The sequence below is a fragment of the Pogona vitticeps genome, chromosome 4 (assembly GCF_051106095.1).
Source record: "Pogona vitticeps strain Pit_001003342236 chromosome 4, PviZW2.1, whole genome shotgun sequence".
Lineage (NCBI taxonomy): Eukaryota > Metazoa > Chordata > Lepidosauria > Squamata > Agamidae > Pogona > Pogona vitticeps.
Genome location: NC_135786.1, coordinates 218,689,592 through 218,704,402, shown reverse-complemented (window position 1 = coordinate 218,704,402; position 14,811 = coordinate 218,689,592). Strand labels below are relative to the sequence as shown.

At 37.9% G+C, this 14,811-nt stretch overlaps 1 long non-coding RNA gene across 1 annotated transcript in view; it reads right to left on the bottom strand.

Annotated features, from left to right (window-relative positions):
- Nucleotides 1–5,927, bottom strand: part of LOC144589304 (uncharacterized) — a 116,504-nt gene extending 110,577 nt beyond the window's left edge. Inside the window, exon 1 of the long non-coding RNA XR_013545357.1 lies at nucleotides 5,798–5,927. This is a non-coding gene — a long non-coding RNA (uncharacterized LOC144589304). The remainder of the gene's footprint in view (nucleotides 1–5,797) is intronic.
- Nucleotides 5,928–14,811: the final 8,884 nt, after the last annotated feature.

Sequence of the window (14,811 nt, the reverse complement as noted above, 5' to 3'; positions counted from 1 at the left end):
TTGCTAGGGCAAAGGAGATCCCTAAGGAGCTTCAGAGCCTGAAGGGGGTGAGGAAGTTTTAGGTTAGATTGGATTAGATTAGATTGGAGTAGATTAGATTAGATTAAAGATTTCCATCACCAGCTAACAACTACATCCTCGTCGTATCATGTAAAGTTATGATTTTAGGATGAATCTGGCACTGGGTAGAGATAAGTGCCTAATCCCGTTACCTGGGAAGAAGCATCATCAAACTCCATGGGCCATGAGTTCAGTAGACACTGTGGAATTGCAGAAGCAGGCTATAAACTTTCAGTGTGGGTTTAGATCCAAACTCTGTATTTTCATGCTGAATTGTTTTATGACACTTTTAAAATTAGTGTTTGCAATTAAACTGTTTTATTGTATTCCATGTATTTTATTGGAAGAATACAGTTAAGATGTACTGAGCTTTTTGAACAAAGTAGAGCATAATTTTTTTAAAAAAACAATGCCATCCTATGTAGCTTGTAAATGGGACTGAATAAGAAACAACCTAAATGACTGACTGTAACTATACATTGCAGTTATAAGACATAGAGTAAATTAAATTCAGTTTCCTACTATTGTCAGTTTAACACCTGGCATTAGCAAAAGAAAAGTTATTGATCATTAGAATGATCAACAGAAAAGCTCATATTGCCCAGAAACACTCTAGAAGGAATGTGGCTTGAAAACACACTTGTTCAAAGCCTATCAATATGATGCAAGATCAAAGTTCAAAGGAGCCATTAATATGGACTTTAATTTGGCACTGTTATTCGAAGGGTCAAGCTGCTCAGTGGCTTGGAGCCAGATTTCACCATGTGTAAAGTAACTGAAGAGGATTAAATTAGTCAAGACCAAAATAACCCCTTTTGAATACAGTGGATCTGATTTATGTATAACTAAGACAGGTTTTAATCCATTATGCAAAAGATCTCTAACTTGGTGTTCTTGTCTTGTGTTGCCTTGCCTTTCTGAATTCATGTATGTTGCATTTTCTCATCTCAGTTTTTTTAAATTGCAAGATTATCTTGTTCTTCTTCCATCCTGTTACTGCTAAAGAACAAACTGTTACTCATTGCTATCCCTTCTTGCAGTGGTTTGCACTGAGCATTAAAAACAAAAACAAAACAATTTTTTTCCTGTTGTTATTCACTTGGGTCTTGTAATAACAAGAACTTCCAAACTTGTGTTAGTTATCATTGAACAGAACAGTTGGCACCAATCAATAGAAAAATAAAAGGAAAGAGAAGGTAGCAAAGTAATTTTTCTAGTTTGTAGCTTATTTTAAAAATATTTTTGTCTTCAGCTTTTCTGTACCTTTTCAGCCCAAGACAAAGCATACACATCGATCCATGGTGTCCTTATTAGGATATATTTTCTAGCTAGAAATAACATTCTAATCATTTTTTCCTTGGTATTTTCATCCTTCATCTTGAGTGTGTAGGTCTACAGTTGTATTCCTTTTTAATGAAAACACATACCTAGAGAAAGGCTTGGCTTTCCTTTCACCTGGACAGCATTCTGTCTCTGAGGACAAGCTTAAAGGGCTTGTGCTGGGAGGAGAATTCATAACATCTGCATATATGTGGGTTTGTATAATCCTGCAAGCTCAGAATTGGAAGAAACAAACATGGGATACATAAAGAAGCCTCCATTGACCCAAAAACAGTTGGTTACAACAAATACACCTAAAATGCATTCACCCAGATAGATGGAATTTGGAAAATAAGAGGGTTCCCACTCAATGGGATCAGAAAGCCTATCTTGCCAGGTCTCAGATCACATGAATGCTGGTATCCATGCTTATTCTTTCCCTCTGGAATTTACCATTTTTTCTATATGAAGATGGCTGTTCCAGCAGCAGCATTAAGTGGCAGCTAATCAAGAGCTTGTAAAAGTTACCAGCCATGTTCTCATATTCTGATCTCTTTGACAAGAATCTGAAGTCCACATTCACTCACAGAGTTCCTTTTGTGTGAAACAGACTATTTGCAATGAAGACAAACTGGAACAGGCCTCAGATGAATTAGTGCCAATGGCAGGTTTGATGCATTTCAGATCTGAGGGCAGGAGATGTGCCTCTGTATTTAGATGGAAAAACAACCACTGGCAATGGTGCGGCTAAAAAATATTGTAAATAAATAAATAAATAAATAAATAAATAAAAAGAAAAAGGAGCAGGTTATCTCACAAGCACTAAAAAAAAAAACCCAAAGGTGAAAAATACCAGATACGGCAATAGAATAAATACTGTAGTGAGATACAGAATTGGAAGAGTCAAATGTTTACAACAAAAAAAGAACCTAAGGCAAAGGCTTCCTGAGAATAATCATCCTCCAAAGCCACAAACATCCCGAAGAAAAAATTTACTCAACTTGATTCCTGCCAAATAATCGTTTGCTCTGGAAGTTCGCCAGATTCATTGAAGACCAAACCAATTGTCTTTGGTGTTTTTCACCTTTGGGGGTTTTTAGATTTAGATCAACTGTAAAATGATTATTGTAAGAATTCCATGATAATACAATCCAGCAGAAATACAAATCCCTTGGTTCTCCCAGGAGTTAGTTTCACTTTTTGGAATGCACTTTAATTCTACATAACTGCTTCCCTGCCACCATCACCGCCCCTTGTTCTATCGACAATTATACCATTAAAAGGAATATTCAAAGCCAAGAGTTTGCTCTGCAGCTTTTCTTCCAACAGCGAATGTCATACCGCAGCCCGGGCTAATTCCTGTAACAAAGTAACACATCTAACATTGCACTTTCTTCAAGCTGGCCTGACCTAGAGCTAATCCAAAAATGACATCTGCAATGCTAAGCAAATTGTGTTAGCTGAGTGATTAGATCTAATGTTTGACATTAAGATGATTCAGCCTTCTTTTCTTCCAAGAATCATCTAAGCTGTGAATTTACTCTACTTATTGTCCAGTATTTCAAACTGGGATGGAAGCAATGAAACATGTCAATAACTTGTTGTTTTAGATTTTCCAAAATCCAAGATTATCTGGTCCCAGTACTTTCTATACCAACATCTTCAACTCAGAGGCAAGAAGGGTAAGGTTTGCTGTATTGAGGGGATCTCATTTAAAACCATTCTAAATGTGAGGTGGTAACCAATAAAGACTGCATTTTAGATACAGCTGAAGCAGCAAAGGAACACTTAAAATATCAGAAACAGTTGTATCTATGTGTAGCTCCTGCATGAAAGGAAATTTTGAATGGGTGTACCAGTTGGTCCCATAGCCCTCCCCCCTCCCCCAGATTTTTGCTCAGTTAAGATTCATATCTATGGCCTGGCATGTCATGCACCAATTCAGATATGATACATGCATAGAACTGGCTTTGCATGCAACGATTCAGAATTGGTGCATGCAAAAAGCTAGGGTTCTTCTTTCATCCATACACAATTTTTTCTTTCTCCTAGAAACACATTAAACCCACCTGCAAAAGCATTGATCTTCTATTTCGATATCCTGTTCAATATTTAAAATGCATAGAGCTCAACTGTGTAAGCAATGCACAATGATTTGGTGAGATGTTAGTTGTGTGCTGGTCACTCACTATCAAGATCACATTAGCATTTTCTACAGGTAGAGCACCATAAAAGGTAAAGGTAAAGGTTCCCCTTGACAATTTTTGTCCAGTCGTGTTCGACTCTAGGGGGCGGTGCTCATCCCCGTTTCCAAGCCATAGAGCCAGCGTTTGTCTGAAGACAATCTTCCGTGGTCACATGGCCAGTGCGACTTAGACACAGAACGCTGTTACCTTCCCACCGAGGTGGTCCCTATTTATCTACTCGCATTTACATGCTTTCGAACCGCTAGGTTGGCGGGAGCTGGGACAAGCAACGGGTGCTCACTCCGTCACGTGGATTCGATCTTACGACTGCTTGGTCTTCTGACTCTGCAGCACAGGCTTCTGCGGTTTAGCCCACAGCGCCACCACGTCCATACGTGTGTAAAATATTCATCAGGGTACTGGCCAATAGCATCAAGCATAAATCATGTTTGCAAAGGACTGTCAACATGTAAAGATAAACAAATGTAGTCCCGTGACTCTGTAGTCTTGTTAGTTCAAATTGGTCCATGATACATGCTTGGCTACAAACCATGCATTGGGCTCATTTGGTGTTGGACCCTGACATGAAAGAGCTGTTGTTTCACAAGGTATTTTGGGATCACACAGTGGGACAGTCTAATATATACTACCTTGACCTTCTCAGAAAAACAGGAGATGATAAATAAAAAGAATAAGCAGTATTCTTATAAGTTCCCACTGTAAGCCACTTAGTACGTCCATATCAATTATTTCTCAGAAATGCCTTGCCCGATATTAGGACCCGTGATTCCCAACTATATATGTGTTCAGTGTCACGAAAGGGCAACAGATTTTTCATCATTTCTTTTTTTGTGATGGTATTTTTACTGCCAAAGTAAAATTTATATTTCAAGGATTAAAACAAGTTGCTTACCCTTAATTACAATGCACCATAAAATTAAAAAGGGGGATATTTGCTGCTTTGTCTCATGCAGCAAAATGTCTCGGTTGAGCTCTATCATCCTAGGCATTTCCCAGTGCCTGCTAGCTGTTCTTAGCAGAGCCAAAACCTTCAGTTCTGCAAATGTACCACCATTCAACCCCCCCCCCCCCAGTTGCTGATGAAAACCTTCCCTCAGAAGAAGTTAACAGGCTTAATGTTTAATTTCTAAGGAAGGCTCCAGGCTAGCTTTTCATCAGAGGGTTTTTCTAACTATATTTCCCTCCACAGGGAGCTCATCTGAACCAAACAAACCTGTGAAAATATCTGCTAACGCTTCTCTCATTTCCACCCAAATTTCCTCTGTCAGTCTTGGATGGACATTGTTTGGCTTGGGATCTTGACAACTACACTATCCCTGTCTCTATTGCAATGGCAGCCAAAGTTTTTGTTAAACTTAGCATAGTGTCTAGTTCTTCGTTTGATACCTAGAGAAACTCCATCTCAGTTTTTGTGCCAAATTATCTTTTGGAATGTCATTGCAAAATAATACTCCTACATTTCTTAAAATTTTGCTTTAAATTTCTATTACACACAGTAGATACTTTTCTATCAATTACATATCATTTTTTAAAAACGTTACTATAATGATAAGAAGTATCCCAGGCTAACACTCTGCTGAAATCAACAAGGTGTGGGGTGTTTTATTTTTATTTTTTATTTTTACATTCCCTGCATCAACTATTTAAGCACTTGATTTAAATAAACAAAGTAGCTATTTCCAACCTAGTATCATACAGATATTTTAGGCTACAATGTCCACTATCTCTGATTATTGCCAAGGATTGATAGGAGCTGTTATCTGAAGTATCTAAAGAGAATCAAGTTTGGAAAGTCATGTGTCTTGTTAGTGTCGGCAGATGAGAAATGGCTATGTATTGATTTTGATTATTTAAGCACATTTAATCTGTTCCTCTTTCAAGATGCTAAGATGATGTACAGAAATAGTTAAAATAAGAGACAATAGTAAAATAAAATTAAAACAGTAAAACTCCAAAATATGCCACAAAGAAGAAGAAAACAGGGAAACAGACAAAGTCCTCCATTAAAATCTTGGCAAACAGAAATTATTTGAGCCAGTGCTGAAAAAAATGCCATGCTGGTACTAGCTTAATTTTCAAGAGGTGGTTTTCGTTCCTACCCTGCACAACTGATTAAAAAAAACAACCAAGTCTTTCCATCCCAAATATTGAGACATTTATAAGGCTGGGAGCTAAATTTGTATACAACTGAGCTGAAATGGAATTTTTACCTTCCTTGTCTCTGTTTCACAATTCTTTCCTCTCACCCTTTCCTCTTTCTTCATCTAATGCAATGTATTCTCAGGGTCTGGAATCATTTTTTTCTGGGAGAGGGTAGTGGCCAAGGGATTCTGGGAGTTGTAACACAAAAAAGTAAAAATTTCAAGTTCTGTCCATTCTGCAGTAGCTTCCTAGTACTATCCAGGAAGAGAGAAAAGTCAAAAGCTAAGGTGTTCCACATCAGGTCCAACACATCCTTCAGGGCTGAAAAGTCAAATGCAATCAAAATCAGAAAGAGAAAGAGAAAGGATTTGATAGTTGTGGGTTTTTCAGGCTGTTTGGACAGACAAGAGTTCTAACTCCTGTCCTCTGAAGATGCTGGCCACAGAAACTGGTGAAACAATATTAAGAAAAACCTCCAGAACATGGCCAGAGAGCCCAAAAAACCTACAACAAGGCTTTGAGAATACACAGAAAGGATTTGGTTTGTTCTCATATTATGTTTGAGACCAAGCAAAAACACATTCTATTTATTACAAGACAGTAATATTTATCTTATCCCATCTTATCTTATATTTCAGAACTGCTGGGTAGCTCAGTGGTTTAGGTATCTGGCTGTGGAGCCAGAGGTTGGGAGTTCAATTCCCCACTATGCCTCCTTGACAGAGGCTGGACTTCATAATCCATAGGGTCCCTTCCAGCTTTGCAGTTTTAAGATATTTTGGCCTTGGAGGAAATTTGGAAATATTTAAGAATACTAATGTGTAGTGTTTAAAAACACAGTCACTGTTGCTTTGTTGCATAGAGTGCCATCTACTAACTAATGGGTGGTTTATGTCTTTAGGCCTCTCTAAAGAAGACCCTTCAATTTTTTTAAGCACTCAGTCCATGGACCAAACTTTGCCCACCTCTGCTTTAACTTTGGATCTGATCCTTTGGAATCAACTAACCTGCTCTTTTGTGGTTGCTGTGTGCTTGGTTATCTTGTACCTTATGGAAAAGGTGCCTGTTTTGTGCACAGACATTTTGTGCAAAATGCAGGGAAAGCACCAACAACAGAGAGGTCAGCCTTACTGTCTTGTACTGGGGTTTAGATTCTTACGGAAATTACAGAATCTTCAACAGGCTATCTCACCATACCACTCTCATGCTTGCGCAGAGGTAAGATTTAAAAAACAACAATACATATCTAACAATTTGCCCAAATGTGTGTGTGCGTGCAAAAATCAATGAAGTTCTCTTTCCAAAAAGTCACCACCACTGACATCACCACCAGTGGGACAGAATCTCAGGCAGTAATAGTAGCCATGTTGGCAGAGAGATTTGCGGGCTCGTTATTCAAAAAAGTAACTTTTCCAGTTTCTAGATAAGATAAATCCTTGACAAAAAATGCATAAATAGTTCTCCCTGAGACTTCAAAGAAAAGCATTAGGTTCATATAAACATACATACAAGAGGTCTATTAGTCTGTTTTTAATTAAAGTCATGCCTCACTTTACGATTGCCCCGCATTACGATAAAACCGCATTACGACAATCTTTTTGTGATCGCAAAATGGGTTTTTTTCACTTTGCGATGATTGGTTCCCTGCTTCAGGAACCGATTCTTTGCAAAACGATGATTTTTAAACAGCTGATCGGTGGTTTCAAAATGGCCACTGGGTAAACAAAATGGCTCCCCGCTGTTTTCTGGGTTCTTCGCAAGACAGGCAGTGCAAACAGCTTATGGAGGATCTTCACTGGACAGTGAGTTTTGACTCCATTGGAATGCATTGAAGGGGTTTCAATGTTTTTTTTGTTTTTGTTTTTGTTTTGCTTTATGATGTTTTCACTTAACAGTGTTTTTCCTGGAGTGGATTATCGCCGTTAAGTGAGGCACCACTGTATTCTGCATATGATGGTGACATGGACAAAATGTTGTTCTTTGTTTTTAGTTAAAGAAGGAACTCCTAGCAAAGTAAAGGATTTTAAAGAACAGTTGCTCCCAGTGGCTCATATGAGTCTCTGGGATTGTGGTTCTGCCCTTCAAAATAGTGAAAACAAATCTTTGAAAGAATAGCGCAGGAGATTATATTTGTGTTGTGTCTCTTAGAGAGAGAAAGGGAACTTAGGACACAAAGCCATTTTAAAAGCAAAGGTTTTCAACTGATCAAGAAAAAAGAAATAGTTCAGGTTGCTGTTCCCGTGCTTTTAATAACATGCCCTGCAGAATTCAATGAGTTTCACAGCTTGGAGACAAGCATAGTCCCACAATGCCACTGTTTGCAGACCAAGACTTGAAAGGGCATTAAAAAGTTGGCAAACCTATACTACACGTCTATTTCCCTTTATTTTCACAGCCCATTCTCTTTTTCTCACAGACACAACCCGGAAAGAGTGTGACTCAGTTTCAGGGATTTAGGAAATTGATGAGGGGAGGCAGATATCAGAGGCTACATGTAATTTTGAGAAAAGTAGTGATAGAAAAAGAAGTTAGCATTAAAACCTACTAATTCAGGCAAGACTATTGGCATAATGGGAGCTTTTCTTTCAGTATCCTGCCATTGGAGGTAAACAAGCACAGACAAAGAGACACAGAGACACACCAGATCCCTCCTCCATCTATTAGTACTGTCTGCATCCAACTGTATTCATCCCTCCTACAACCAGGAACATGGCATGAAACCAACCTCATTCTATAGCACTAACGTGGCTAAAATAATGAAGAAAAAGGACTCCAGAGAGCTACAGGCAATTTTAAAAAGGAAGAAGAAAAGTCAAGCAAATGTCACATATATTTTTATGCTGTTAAGCTGTTCTTGGTATTACAATAGCTCCCAACACCTTCCCATGTTGTCTTTATCCAGGTAGGTCTTCTACTTGATATGTATCTAGGACTCGGGAATATAATCTTCCAAGTGAAACAATAATGATAATGATAATAATAATAATAATACAGTGGTGCCTCGACTTATGACCATCCTGACTTGTGACCAAATCGAGTTATGACTAGCTGTGGTTGCAAAATTTTGGTTTGACTTGCAACCGGAGCTTTGAGATATGATCAGAAAAAAGCGGGGAATTTAAACTGCTAACCGTTAGTCAGCGAAGAGGCTGCTTCTTTGTAGTTCCTTCGCCCCAGCGGTTAGAGAGTGTGCGTTCTGAGAGAGGCTTCAGACTGCCTAGTACTGCTGGAATGGGTTTGTTTGATTCGGGAAGGGGGTTATGTTTCTGTGCTTTGATGGGTCTTGCAGTGTAGCATTTTAGTCCTTGCTGGAATGTGTTTGTTTGTTTTAGACTCCAAACTTCCCCCCAAAGTTTTTTCTCTCTCTGTCCTCTCTCGTTTTGTTCATGAAGGCACAAATCTTTGTCTGAGGGGTTTGTGATGACCTTCTTTCTTTCCTCTTTTCCCCATTGTTCCCTCCCTCCCTCCTTTCTTGCCCCTTTTTTAACCTTTTAAAACAGCCAGAATGGATTAATCGTGTTTCATTGTATTACTATGGGAAATGGTGCTTTGAGTTACAACCAACTTGACCTACAACCATCATCCCGGAACGAATTAAGTTCACATCTCAAGGCACCATGGTACTTTGCTGTTGACTTCAACTTATAATGACACCCCCCCCAGGGTTTTCTTAGTACAAAGTATTTGTACGTGGTTTGCCATTCTCTTTTTCTAGGGACACTCTGGGACTGTGCAGCTTGTCCAAGGCTACACAGGCTGACTCTTCTGCCAGGAGACAAAGAGGGGTATCAACATCTCAGGCTCTGTCCCTGTAACCAGGTACATCACTCACACTGGGTTCTGTTTAGCAATATATGCAAAAGATCTTACATCTGTCTATGCAAAAGTGAACCTCACTGAGTAGGACTTCAGCATAAGACATGTTTTGAGGAGCCCTATTTGCTTGTGTCTTTTTTCACTCTACGTGTAACTGGCAAACATTCTACTGAGGTTTTTACACAATGTAATCACTTTGACTTTGGCTGTTGTTATTCAACTGATATCTAATTTATATGAGATCTAGAAGTAAGCTTGTAGTAAACAAGGCAACACAATAAAATAACAGCAACAACTGGGATGGGCATCAGGGGTTATAAAAGCAACAGAGCTGTTTTATGCTCTTCAGTAATAGAGGTTTGCTGATATTGATATACAACATGACTTCTTATGAATATACAGATCACACAAACACCTGGGCTATTATTCCACTACTAGCTCCACAGGATTACTTCCACCTCCCCTTGTTTTCTGTGCAGAATTACCAGGAAGAAATAGCAGCCTAGGATGCAGGTTAATTTCAAACAGATGTTCTTCCTGCAGCCTCTCCTGCTTTATACGAGGGAACATAAAGATGCCTTTTATGGACTCACTCTGGGCTCCTTTCAAAGAGACAGTAGGGTAGTACTTCTTTCGTTGTATACTATTCGTTGGTTTTATAAAAAACCCACTCAGTGTAAAAGGTCCCTCAGAGTGCTGACTTTTCTTTTATAAAGGAACACTTATTACATAAGGCAGTTGTGGAGGTTTGAAAATCTGTTTCTAATGAGGATTAACATGATAACATTTTGCCGGACTTTTTTTTTTTAATGCAGCCTTTATCTAAATAAAAATTTCCAGGTCTGTCTTATCACAGGCCCAGACTTTCTCTAAACATTTCTCTGTGATCTTTTTACCCTTTCTACCTTTCATTTTAATCCAAATTGTCTCATTGTGGTTGCCAAAAAAACCCCATGTCATTTCCTCCCTTAAAAGCAGCCTCTTTTTTCCTGTTATATTTTTTGTCTCCTGTTGTCATGTTGTTTCCTTGGGCCAATTTTTATTTTATTTTAATTTTTATTTAAGAGAAAGGGATATTTAATGGTATATTTCCTACTATCATAATGAGGCATCTAAATAAAAAGGCTTGCTCGTTTCAAAAGCTCCAAATTTGTGATTATAGTTTAGGTGGAACGAACTGATCGGCAAAGCGACATAACCGAGGTCAGATTTTGGTCAAGGACCAAATCTGGCAGTATGTTTCTGAGTCTTGTTGTGCAGCTTTAGAAACAGTCAGAATATTCAGCCTTAAAGAAGCACTGCATTGAATACATTATATGCAGTAGTTCTTTCACACATCATTTGCAAAATGTCATAAATATTATCTTTCTTTTTTAAGTAGGAAATCATGATTTTGGAATACAGGTAAGGTTGCCATGCTCCAAAGCCAGTTTTCACTTCATTTTTTGTATATAGATTGGGTAACCTACATACAGAATAAACATATATGCTGAATACATGCTTATGTTGAATTAAAAACGTATCTCTTTAAAAAAAAATTGGTAGAGGGGGGGAAAAAGATAGTGATGAGCTTTTTGGCTACGTTACTTCTGTGTGTTGTGTTTTTTTAAACAGATGTATCTATAATTCTGCTTGCAATGTTTATCATTATTAATGGAACATACATCTAATTTGTATTTAGACATGTGCAGTTGAAATGAAAAAGCTTCATCGGAGACCAAAGTGCTGGGAGTTTATGCTCCCCAGCCCTGAAGAAAATTTCTTGTCTTAGAGGAAGAGGAGTAAAGGTGGAGGCAGATGCAGCAGAGTTGTATAAAACCATGCATGATATGGAAAGTCTGGGTAGGCAGGGTTTTTTCCCCTAATACTAGAAGCTGAAGTCATCTGATGTACCTAAGTTTTATATGATTCACAGGGCAGACAATATGGTGGAGACACCACCACTCCATTAATATGAAAGAGCGCATGGACACAAGAAAAATTCTCAAAAATAAAAACTAACTTGTCTTATAGGTACTACATTACTATTTCTGGTTAATATGACAGATAGTTTATGGAATGTACCACCACAAGAGATAGTGATTACCACCAACTTGGATAGTTTTAAAAATTCAATTAGGCAAGTTCATGGAGAACAAGGCTATCTGTTGCTACTAGTCAGGATGGATGTATATAATCTCTTATTATAATAAGGTACTTATCAGACATAGTACACCCCTAAATACCTGTTACTGAAAGAGACTAGCCAATATTTTTGTTCTCAGTGAGAACATTACCCATTGCATTCTTCTTTGGCCTAGAACTTTAAAAACGTGTATGTATCTCTCTCTCTCTCTCTCTCTCTCTCTGTGTGTGTGTGTGTGTGTGTGTGTGTGTGTGTGTGTGTGTGTGTGTGTGTGTGTGTGTGTGTGTGTGTGTGTGTGTTTAAAGTTCTAGGCCGAAGAAGAATGCAATGGGTAATGTTCTCACTGAGAACTGGAGCTCAAGAATATTGGCTAGTCTCTTTCAGTATATAGCTTTTTATAATTTTTGTGTGCATTTCAAAACAAAATGTACAATAGGAAAAGTATTATGGAGTTAGAAGATGATAGGTGGGCACTTGGAGAAACAGAGCGAAATGGAAGATTATATGTATCTGTTTGTTGAGAACTTAAATGACAGGCAAAGTCTAGTAACACAGTTTATGTAAGAGTTATGAAGTGCTTGGTCGCCAAACTACCCAAACTATTTTTTTTTAAATAGGAAAAATACTTATTTTTGCCTGGAACCTTCTTTCCTTCACCTTTATCAGTACTGAAAATCTGCAGGCTCTACTAACTGAAGGGTAAAATAGACCGGTTTAAGCCACCAGCTGAGTTGTTGTGCTCTGCAGGCAATCACAATGAAAGGTGATGAAAGTGAGAGCAGAAGCTTCAGTTGTATTTAACAGATGTTAAAGCAGCCACTCAACCTGAAAATTATGCTTTGCTTTTCAAGATTAGGTGATGTGGGACAGGACTTTGGTGAAGATGGAAAATGTGCTCAATGAAATATGAAGGATGTTTCATTTCAGGCACAAACACCATATTTTTCTTATTTCTGTCCTACCAAAGGTTGGACATCATCACGCGGCTTCAACTTCAAATGTAGCACCTCTAGGGGGTGATGGTATGTTGCATCAGACGCAGTCTCCAAAGATCTTCAGCCAATAAGTTCTTCTCCTTCCTGGACTTCATTCCCTATTTATTTTAACTTTTATGATAATAATCTGTATTTTTCATTTCTCACCATGTGACCAAAGTATCTAGCAGTCTGAGTTGTGTGATTTGTGCTGCATGATTTCTTGGCTTTTTATCACTCACTTTAGTACTTCTTCATTAGCTATCTTCTCAATCCAAGAAATTCTGAGCATCCTCCAATCAAAGAGATAAAGTGGATGTGAAAATCATCTGCTCATTTGGCAGAATGCATATTTCAGGAAATCTGAAAGAAAGACCCAAAGCACACCAAGGAAACAATAGAGTCCCAAGTACAAATATGATAGATAAAATCTGCATGCATTGAACTAGCACAGGGTACTACTTGGTCACAGTGGGCCTAAACAAAGTTGCATATGACTGGTAGTCTGATTGAAGTCTCCTGTACAAGCAGCAAAGGAAAACATTATTTATTAGTCAGAAGGTTTTCCACATATTAGTTTGACTGGTTATTCATCACAATAGTGAATCCTACTTTTCGGACTGAAATTATTTCTGAGACAACAGTTGGAGGAGTCTAAGCAATGAGAGCTTTAGTCTTCCTCAGTGATGCCATTCAGTAGAAAGTCTATTTGGTGTCTTTTCCACACATTATCACGGAAAGCTTGTTAGGAGCAGGCAACTCTGCTTGGCAGCTCTAAATCACAAGAGGATGCTGATGCTCAGAAGCAAAGCAACCAGATATTTCTTGCCTTTAGTGCTAATTTGTCGTTTCGCTAACATTACAAGCAAGGAACAATTTCTTCCTTTGAAAACCTCTTTCTTTGTGGAGCATCAAAAGCCCTCTTGGAGCAAGCAGCTAGAGAGCAAATAAGTAAATCCATTTTAAAAAGACCCCATAAAATGTTGTGTTTAGTGTTTTTTCAATGCTCAGTAACAGGAATGTCACCTTTTTCTAAGTGAAGCCATTGTTACAGGTACTGGCTGAATAGCGTATTTAATCTTTGCCTATTTGTGCATCTACCTATCAATTCAGTACTTTCTAGGCTCTGTGGACATTGCTGTTGCAAGAACGCAGGGAATAAGGGCAATTTTGCATATCTCAAAATTAACTTATTCCATACTAAATTAACATACATGGACTGGCTAGACCAGTTTTTTATGCAACTTCCCAAATTAGGGGGAGAATATAGTAATACAGTTATTCTTTCCTCTATTAAAAACATTGTAAGCATGAAAGTTCGCTGATCAGGAGAACTACAAGACTGCCAATTGTCCTACCTTTATCACTAAAAGGCTGGATAATAAACCCATATCTCTGAAGGATCCATTCTTTAGCAAAGATTGGAGGCCAGCAAATATTTATAAGAAAAGCAAAAGTGTTCACTGCTATTGAAGGATAAAATGCTGAGAAATTCACCCACTCACTTATTTCAAACTCACAGTTTTTGTTGGGAGTTTAAAATACAATTACAGATTTGTCAGAAATGAAGCAATAGAAGATATTAATGAATTAAAATTGGGAAAACTCTAGGGATAGATGGATTAGGACTCAAGTATCATAAAACATTTGCAAAGATGTTGATACTAAAGCTGAAATCTTTGTTTAATAAAATAAGGGAAGGGAGAGAGATTCCATCATCCTGGAAATATTCATTAATGGTATTAATTCCAGAGCCTAATAAAGAATCTTTATAATAAATGCAATTTATTCTGAATACAGTATGTTGTTTTTGTGTGTACATTTTGGTGTAGTTTAGTAATTTTGTGTTATTAGATTTTTTTAAAAAAAATTAAAAAATTGATGTCAACAGATCTGACATAGAATAAGTCTGTGCTGATTGTTTTGGATTTGATCATTTCCGCTCTTAATGCACTGCTGAGCTATAGGCTAACTAATAAAAACTGATATGAAAAGTAGCCTCTCTGCCACCTACTACTGTGAAATGAACTGGATAGTTTAGGATCATGTATTAGGCACATTGAATGATATTCCACCAATTTTATAATGGCTTCACCACTTTCTTCATAATGTTCATTGCTGCAAATGTTTGTATGCTGTTGAATGTGAGTGCTTGGTTTTACATAGT